At 42.3% G+C, this 10,026-nt stretch overlaps 1 pseudogene across 1 annotated transcript in view; it reads right to left on the reverse strand.

The window, feature by feature from the left end:
• LOC147904482 (serine/threonine-protein kinase VIK-like) overlaps positions 1 to 9,811 on the reverse strand; it is a 57,655-nt pseudogene extending 47,844 nt beyond the window's left edge. The window contains exon 1 of the transcript XR_015542891.1: positions 9,737 to 9,811. The product of XR_015542891.1 is annotated as a serine/threonine-protein kinase VIK-like (transcript). The remainder of the gene's footprint in view (positions 1 to 9,736) is intronic.
• Positions 9,812 to 10,026: the final 215 nt, after the last annotated feature.

Genomic DNA, 10,026 nt, shown 5'->3' on the forward strand with positions numbered 1-10,026 from the left:
CTGTTCAAAAACTTATATACTATGAATTCTATATGCTGACATATGCAATCAGTGAATGCATTGTATATCACCAGATAATTCCTTCATGACATCTCATCACTCACCTGGTGATTGCTGAGGTTTTATTATAGCAGCAGAAAAGTCTAGCTTCCTCTTGAAAGGTGGGGCCTGGGAGCCAGCTGTTCCAAAACAAAAACATTTCTCATCATCAAGGAAGATCTCCACAAGGCTAAAGGTAGCAAATTAATGAGGTAGAAGTGAGAAACAAATAATACACAGGAATTTGCAGCAAAATGCGATATGGGCTGTTTAGAGAATTGTAAACCACTCTCCTCGCATTTTGTTGCAAATTCTCAAATTCTGGTCATGTGCATGTCAAATCAAGAACTTGGTTCATCTCAGTGATTCCTGGACACTATGATCTCATATGCAAGAGAAATAATGGAATGAGTGATACTATTCATGAGGAATGTGTCAACAACAGGAATTTGCAGCAAAATGCGATATGGGCTGTTTAGAGAACTATAAACCACTCTCCTCGCATTTTGTTGCAAATTCTCAAGTTCTGTTCATGTGCATGTCAAATCAAGCACTTGCTTCATTTCAGTGATTCCTGGACACTATGCTCTCATATGCAAGAGAAAAAATGGATTGAATGAAAATTTTCATGAGCAAGGAGTCCACAACAGGAATTTGCAGCAAAATGCGATATGGGCTGTTTAGAGAATTCCAAACCACTCTCCTCGCATTTTGTTGCAAATTTCTTCTTTCTGTTCATATCAACCTACAATCTAATTTCTGGGTGATTTACCACATTGTGGAAGAAGGATGGAGCTGAGTGAAGACATTGGGACATAAAAAATCCAATGGATGGAAGAAATAAATGTTGAAAAACATTGAAACCAAACTAGAACTCTGACCTTTTTTTTCCTTTTCCATGCTGATTGAGTTGCACTGGTAAATCTCCTGCTCTTTCTCTAGCTTGAACCTTGCACTCTAGGTAACCTGGAGATCTGGCAGTACTGTCTTCAGGATGGCTGCAGTCTGGATGGAGTGTGCTGGGTAGGAAAGAATCAGAGAGAAAGGATCAGGAGAGAGTCGTGGCAGGGATGAGAGATTGGAATCCAGGGGAGGGAAAAGTGGTTGTGGTATTCATGATGAAATAATGAATGGCACAAGTTCCAAGGAATAAAGTGTACTTTCACACGTGCCAGATTTCAAACTCCAAGAGATCTGGGTCCCATCCACACGTGTGAAAAACGACTAGATTCCACACGTGTGGGATTTAGTGATTCTTTAATTCATTTTGCACTTCTTTGTGGTATCCTGTTTTAGAACTCTTGCCCTCCAGTCTCTGCTCTCTTACCTCCCTACCTCCATACTCTGCAGCATCAGCATCTTGTCCAGCAGCACAGAATCATCCTCAGCACAGATTACTCCTCCGCAGCACAGCACATCCACAGATAGACTCCAGGTCAGGAACAATGGGTTCTCCCCTTAGTCTCTGCAATCTTTTTGCCTAAAATAGAAAAAATACATACTGTATGGAAATGCATAGACTCAAACCAAGACAAAGAAATCACTGTAGGAAAGCAGATCTTCAAGTGTGATATTTCCATGTGATCTTCTTGAATAACCTCCATTCATACTGTATTTGGTTGGAGAAACATAGAAACCACTGTAGGAGTGCACCAGCATGTCATTTAGAAAATTTGCAGCAAAATGCGATGTGGACCTGTTTGAAATTCCAAACTGCTCATATCGCATTTTATTGCAAATTTCTCTATTTGGCTTCTTCCACCCCTGTGATTGCCTTCTCTTTGTGAGAACATGTTCTGGTTTTTTGACTTCCATAGCTGTAGTCTTCTTGCATAAACTCCATTCATACTGTATTTGGCTGGAGAGACAAAGAAATCACTGTAGAAGTTCACCAGCATGTCATTTCAGAAATTTGCAGCAAAATGCGACGTGGACCTGTTTGAAATTCCAAACTGCTCATATCGCATTTTATTGCAAATTTGTCTATTTGGCTTCTTCCAGCTCTGTGATTGCCTTTTCTTAATGAGAACATGTCTGGTTTTGTGACTCCCCTTAGTCTCTGCAATCTTCTTGCCTAAAATAGAAAAATTACATCCTGTATGGAAATGCATAGGCTCAAACCAAGACAGAGAAATCACTGAAGGAATGCAGATCTTCAAGTGTGATATTTGCATGTGATCTTCTTGCATGACCTCCATTCATACTATATTTGGTTGGAGAAACATAGAAATCACTGTAGGAGTGCACCAGCATTTCATTTAAAAAATTTGCAGCAAAATGCGATGTGGACCTGTTTGAAATTCCAAACTGCTCATATCGCATTTTATTGCAAATTTCTCTATTTGGCTTCTACCACCCCTGTGATTGCCTTTTCTTTGTTAGAACATGTTCTTCATGTCTTTGATATCTTTCCAATCCTTTGTATGCAGTTTTTCAGAGTGATGGCAAGAACCAAATCAACTGCAAGGCAAGTTGGCAAAGGACCAGGTCTTGCAGCAACAGCAGCTGGGACAGGTTCCAAGAAGTTTAGTGTTCCTCCAAAGGGAAGAGCTTCACATGGCAGGAAGGGTAAGCCAATGAGCTTGCTCAAGCAAAAGGCCAAAAGATTGAATAAGGGTGCAGGTGTGCTTAGGGAAATAAGGAGGCAACAGAAAGCCATAGGTTTTGCAATACCCAAAGCACCCTTTCAAAGACTGGTGAGAGAAATTTGTGACAGTTGGAACCTTGGGTTCAGGTGGAATAGAACTGCCATTCTTTCCTTGCAGGAAATGGCAGAGGATTACCTGGAGAAATATTTTGAGGATGTAATGCTTGTAGCAGCCCATGCTCACAGGGTGACTTTGATGGCCAAAGATTTCAACACTTTGTCCAGAGTGAGATGGAGATATGACAAGCTGGTTCATCCTGTGGAATGGCAGGACATCAAAATGAGAGATATATTGCTAATTCCACCTACAAGGAAGGTCAAGGTTGATGAGGTAAAGGTTGTTGAGGTAACACACTCAAAGAACACCAGAGGGAAGGCTGCTTATGAGGACTCACTGAAGCAGCAAGTAAAAGAAACAAAATCTGTGATAGATGTGGAAACTGGAAAGAAGGAGCTACACATACATAGAAGGTTGAAGGAGCTGGGCCCTGATGTAGTTGTACATATTGAGGATGAACTTTCAGTCAATGATTTTGATTTGACAAAACAATGCTTAGCAGCATTGGCTAACAAGAATGAGTATTGCTCAGATACTATCATTCTTGCAATGCTCTAGTAAGTGTCTTTAAATTTTACATTTTTTGCAAATCAATCCTCCTTGTAACTCTTTTATAACCTACCCTAATTATGTTCTGATCCTATGCAGCATGATGAGAAGCTGGCTTCATCCCTCTGTACAACATACAGTCCATATTGTTGATCCAGCCATTTCTTCTAGATTAAGAGATGCAAAAGAGACTCCCATGAGTATTTCCAGCTGGTTCAAACACTGCAATTTTGAAGTAATTGACATTTTGCTACTTCCATATCATAGCAGGTATGTGGGTGACTACTTCTTTTAAGATTCTTCTTTAATATTGGGAACTCTTGTAGCCTTTCATTTGCTTATGCTTTTTTCCTTATGCAGTGACCACTGGAGTTTTGTGTCTATTGACATCCAGCAGAAGCAGTGCTTTCTATTCAACTCTCTAAAAAACACACACAGAGAGCTGAAATTGTAAGTACTGTGTGTGCTTTCTGAACTCAAAACTTCATTATTTTGATACCATACTAACTAAATTATACATATTGCAGTTGTATTAGAAGGCTATTAGATGCATTGGATCATTGTCCTCCAAATGTCTCTCTGTTGGATTCAATAGAGCCATTAAGTCTAGAGGTAAAAAGTCTATTAAATGCTATGTCTTTGAACTTATTGAATAATTTTGTTTTGTGCTGATGCTCACAGTTTCTAACATTTTTTTCTAACTGTACAGACACCACAACAAAATGATTCAAGTAGTTGTGGATGGAGGGTGCTGATCAATGCAAAATATATACTTTCAAGCTACTTTGAAAAGGAACAGCCAGATCTGGTAAGGAAAAATACTTTTCATTTAGCTTGAATATAATTCATAATGATACAAAGTGTTCTAAATTATCCTCTGCCATTGCAGATGAAAGAGGATAGCTTCAGCCCCAACTATGTACATAATTTTAGAGCTCATACAATTTTGAGGTTTTTGAGCTATGCCTCCCCCAAACCTATTGTAGCAGCTACTGTGGAGCTGGGTGAAAGCTCTAAAGTACAAGAAGGTGTCATACACCTTGATCCCACATATGAAGCACCTGATGTTGAGGACCAGATGCCACAGGAGCAATCACAGAGTGCTGAGGAGGAGCAGACACAGGAGCAAAGACCTGCTGTTGATGTTGAGGAGAAGGTGGAGAAGCAGCAAAGAGAGGCTTCTGGGGCAGTGGAGGAGACAGGATGGAGCACGGACAGGATGGAGCAGCAGAGAGAAGATCCTCCAGAAAATGTAGAGCAGCCTCTGGATGAAACTGTACATAAATAGAAAATGGATGTTAGAAATATGTTCTACAGATTCAGCTAAACAATTCTGTACAAAATCTTACTTGATTGAATACAAAACCTTTCTTTATGGAGTATGTGTGATCTCAATTTTAAAATTTTCTATGTCTTTGCATTTAACTGAGCTCTCTCTTCTTCTGAGTAACTGCAAAAAAGCAATATGAATTAGAGTGGTAAATTAAACTAATAGCAATGCTTATAGAGACTAGGATAAATCAGATGGTGTACCTTTCTGTTCTTGTAGATAAATAAAAAGTCGTTTGAGATAGAACCTTCAGTCTCAAACAGAATGTCACTGCGTAATTGAGCTAGGGAGCAACATTCTCTTAACAAGATACTGGCTACCACATCACCATTCTCAAGAACATCAATATCAATAAGTTTATTTTGTGCACCAAACGACTCTTCATCTTGGTCCATTGGGACAAGCTTTGAACCTAGCATTCGACTGCGCTTGTAATAAAAAGAGAAAATAAAATTTTGTGATGCAACCATGTACTTCAGTTGCATAGAAGGTTGGACCACCTCACAAAACACTGAACTACATGTCTTCTTATCCCAACCTTTATCCAAAAATTGTGGCATGCATGCCGAATTTGTTGCTTTAACTGTGAGCATTGTTTTTGAAACCTTTACTGGAAAGGTATTAAACAAGTCTACAAAAACTGTGAGAGGCATGCACAAAGAAATTTTTACTATCCTAGTGGCAATATTGGGCCTCAGAGCTTTCTGTACTTCTGTAAAAAGCTTCGCCCTATATGCCTCTGTAACACTAGAATGTGGGTGAGGCCAATCCACCGTATTCCACGCCGGAAGGTCTTGTTTTATTAATACACCATGTGTGTTAGCTTTGTCCAGCAACTGATAAAAATGATCAGTAAAAAATATACCCGATTGAGCTAGCTCTGTTGCACATCGACCTTGGTATTGTTGTTCTCCTATCGATCCATGCAGAACATCTATAAATCCCAGAATACAATCGATGTTTTGCCATGTCTCATACGATGAAGGATATAAATCTGAAATAAAACAACACAAGAATGTCAATAAGTTAAGAGAGAAAGCTTCATCTTAAAAATCCATACACCTCATGAAGGAAAAAACCACAATAGAAAAATATACAATTAGGCCTGTGTTGCGGAAGATTTTTTGGATAGTCTCGCAAGACAAGTTCTTTATGCATGTACACGTGCTGAATCAAAACTTCTTTCACGGATATCTTCCCTTTGGTGATTTTAAAATCTCGTACTCTTCCCTTCCACGATGCCAAGAAAATGTTTTTTGTCTGGGGTCTTTTTCTTTTGCTAGGTTGCATGAGCACCCATGCTCCTTTCGAAACACTAAACCTTTCCCAAGTTCCTTCTGTTTTGACTGTACTTGAATTCTCTACCGACGAAATAGAAGAAGCAGGTCGACGGGGTAAGGATGTGTGGTATAATTCTGCCTTCGTAGCATTATCATCCACAGAGCGTCTTGCACAAGAACGGCTGTGGTTTTGGTTCACCATGGAGATTTTCTGAATCTGTAAGAATAGCAAAGTAATGTAACTAAGATAACAATTTGAAGTTTCAAGAAAGAGAAAGTGGGCAAACAGACAGTTGACGAGAAACATCTTACTCTACGCCAAACAGGATCAAGGGAGCAGTTTTGGAAAAGGAAGGCAGTTGCACAATGAGGCAATGGTGTAGAATGGTAGACCTTTCGCACGAAAGGCGGCACAATATTTGAAAATTCAAAGGAAGGTGGAAGCGGGAAGGATCTTGTCAGATAAAATGTCAGTTTAGATTCTATCTTCTTGTCCAAAGATCTTCTACGAATAAAAAACCAATCTCCTCATTAATGTAGCACGCTTGTACTTACATAAAGTATTGTTTCTGTTTTCTATTTTCTCTTATTTTCGTGAATTTTCAACGTTACGTTGGCCTTCTATTGATTGGTTGAGAGGTTATTTTTCCAAACCGTAAAAGGCCCCAAAATGAGCTCCCTTTTTTCCTAATGTTTTGGAATTATCGACACAAAATATGCTACGATAAGGAAGGGGGGCCCAAATGCACCCAGTGATGCTTTTTTTGCACTACTTACTCGCATGCAAGCACATATGATTCAATTCCGTTCAATCAATTGATACTTCCACTCTAGTGATAGTCGTATGGACTAGTGAGAGAGTGGTTTTTTTTTTTCAAAAAAGAGACTTCTATTAAGTAAGAAAGAAACTTGCTAGAGCAAGCTCTGTGCGGAAATACAACATGCTAAGCATGTAATAAAAAACCACCTCAGAAGAATGAGGTAGAAAGAAACCAAGGCTGAGGCTGAAAATGCCATCTCAACCCTGTAGAAGTCTCATCAAGGAAGGAAGAGTCTCTCCAATCCTTGAGAAAAGTAACTCTCCTAGAGGAGCTCAAGAGGATCCCTACATGGTCGCCCATATGGCCATCAGAGTGTGTACCGTATCTGTCCAAGTACTGCTGGCCAAGGTCGGAGAAGGGTGAACCTAAGAACCCTCCAAAGCCTCAGTGCATCTGGCTCTCCAAATGTGCCATGCTGCAATGCTAGCTAAAACCTCCCATGGAGAGTCAACCGAGGAATGAGCAGCCCTAAAGAGAGTGGCCGGAACATCCTCTAGAGAGCACGACTCCACAAGGGGTCATCGGATGTGAAGAGCCCAAGACGAGAGTCATGTCTCAAAGAAAATCTGCGGCCCTGAAAGAGTGAGCCAAGCCACTGATCCCCAGGTCATATAGAAGGGGAGGTGAACAAAAGTGCTGAAAAGTCTTGCAATCCCCTTCCATATGATTCTCGCCTGTCTGCAATCCCAAAGGCAGTGTTGTACTGTCTCCGAAGCAGAAAGGCAACGAGGGCAAGTAGGGTCAGCCTCGAACCTGGATCTCCATTGGTTCACTGATATCCCACCATGAATAGAAAGCCAAAAGAAGAGACTGATTTTTCTATTCCGGTGGGATTTCTAGAGCCTCTGCCAAAAAATTTTCTCCAAGTTTGCACAAATTTGAAAATTCTCCCAATGAGGAGCTCTAGTGGGCCTCCAACCCCTACAGCTGAGCTGGAATTTCCTAGCATTACTGACCATGTAACGAAAGAAGGGGATGCCCTTCTCTTGGTGCCCTTCATCTATCCACTCCCATTCCCTAGGGTCCCACTGCAAAAACTTAATCGAGACACCTCCATAGAGCCATAGCCTCCATGAAACGGTACCTCCAACAAAATACCGTCTATGGATTTGGACAGCTTGCCCCCGAAGAAACATCAAAGACTAGGGCATCCTCGTGTGTGTTACGTGAGCAATCACCTGCAAAGAAATGCCCAATCTGGAAAATGCCCCCATCCAGGTGGAACAAGTAATAGGCATGTCATCTGTGTCCACCCAATCCAAGGGCAAGGCTGCATCAATCTGTTGGACTCTCCCTGCACTCCCTCTGAGATTATGAGCCACCTGGGCCTGTCGGTCTGTAGGAAGCCTCCTGAAGGCTTTCCATGCTCCCACAGTAGATGCAGGGCCCCTCTCCCATCTGGGCCACTACATGTAAAGAGAAGCTCCAAGTGGTCTGCCATGCTCATCCAAAATACTGTCATTCCACATGATAGGCTGCCTTTCAATCTCTTCATGAGAGAGAGTAGTTTAGGTCACAGGCATGTCACATTGTATCAGAGCTTCAAAACTTTCTCTTGAGCTTGTGAGGTACAAGTTAGGGAAGGTCATGCAGTGTATGTATATGAACAATAATCTCTGATAGACTGACCATGAGCACCAGGACGCCCTCCATGTAGTCAAGATGATGATGTGGTGTCCACACTAAGTGGCTCTCCCACTAGAAGCACCTCTTACACCATCTGCCATGTTGGCCATGATGCAAATGCAAGCTCAATAGCCAAAGACCCGCATCATATGGACCTTACACATCACACATGCCTGCACCACATAAGAGCATCAAGATTGGGCGGCAATAGAAGAATGGGACCACATTGCCCAACTAGCCAGGGAACAGTGGAACTACACAAACAAAGTGAAGACTTTGCTTCCTAGGAGGCCAAAGAAGAACAAGATTGTGTTGTCTAAGAAGCCTTGGAGTAAAGGGACCGTAAGGCTCGAGAAGTAAAGGAAGCATAAGACCAAGCATTGCTCCTCTCTTTGGTCAAGGCCAAAGCAGATAGTGGAGGTTGTTGGAAAGCCCACAGAGTCTTCATTCCTTGATAGGTGAAGAAAGTCCTCATTGTATCACAATGGATAGATCATGACAATGATCGTGACTTATTGACACTTATTGTGACATAGAGACTGCTCCTCCCTGCTACTTCACCATCTCCTTCTTGCCCCACTACCACTGCATCTCATTCTTGCCCTCCAATCACAGCTACGCCTTCTCCATGAAATATACATCCCAATCCAAATCTGTCAAGCATCTAGTAAGTCGGATGTGTGATCTCCACCTCTGGTGGCAAATAGATCACTAATAATGCCAAGCCTATGCCCAGTCTCTTGACCATAAAGCTAGTTGACAAGCACCTGAAGCACCAGCACCATCATGCGAAACATTTGCTTTCTCATGATACAATAACAAAGAGACGGGGTCCATTGCTCCTCCCCCGTAGAGGGAAAACGGAAGCCCCAAAGACGGCAGATACGGGAACCAACCATACGGATGAAACCCCCTTTTTGGGGCTGCAAGATCAGCACTATCACCTCTAGAGCCAGAGGATATGCAATAGAGACCTCAAGATAGCCAAGGACACAGTCTCCAAAACTCTCTCAGTAGGGTTTCCCCAAGTGGGGCCTTGGACCAAGAAACTGGGAGAACAAACCTCCTTTCCTTGACATCCTTGAAGAGGCTATGTGGTGAGGGGAACTAGACTTTGGAGAAAGTCGCGGTCTAAAGGTTTGGGTGGGGGGCTGTCCTCACCCTTGCCCGAGGGTTGGGAAACTAGATCAAGCTGGGAGGAGGAATGGGAGGTAGTAAAATAGGGAGAAGATGAGTGACTTACTGCAACGTTGGCCCTCGGGTTAAGACCGGGGGGGGGGGGGGGGGGGGGGGCTATCCTCCCCCTTGCTCGAGGGTAAACTAGGGAGAAGATGAGGGACTTACTACAATGTTGGCCCTCGAGTTAAGGCCAACAAAGAAACTTACCAACACAAGAGCGAGCACAATATTTGTGGGTGGTGACGGCAATGCTTCTCGCTGGTTAACTCTTGTAGCAAGCATTCATCGTTGCGGGTGGTGCGACCTTAGCTTATGAGTGGCGAGTATCGGTAGCAAGGTGCAGTGACCCTGTCCTTGAAGCAGACCTAGGGCGGTGGTCGACCAATTGCAAGTAGCAGTACAATGAGCCAAACGCGCCAACTTTAAAGGAAATTTTGTAGTACTTTAGGAAAAAGCATTGTAAGATATTGTGTGTTTTCACACTCTCTCTCTCTCAC

The sequence above is a fragment of the Dipteris shenzhenensis genome, chromosome 2 (genome assembly GCF_047967505.1).
Source record: "Dipteris shenzhenensis isolate YYH24624 ecotype China chromosome 2, Dip_SZ_1.0, whole genome shotgun sequence".
NCBI lineage: Eukaryota > Viridiplantae > Streptophyta > Polypodiopsida > Gleicheniales > Dipteridaceae > Dipteris > Dipteris shenzhenensis.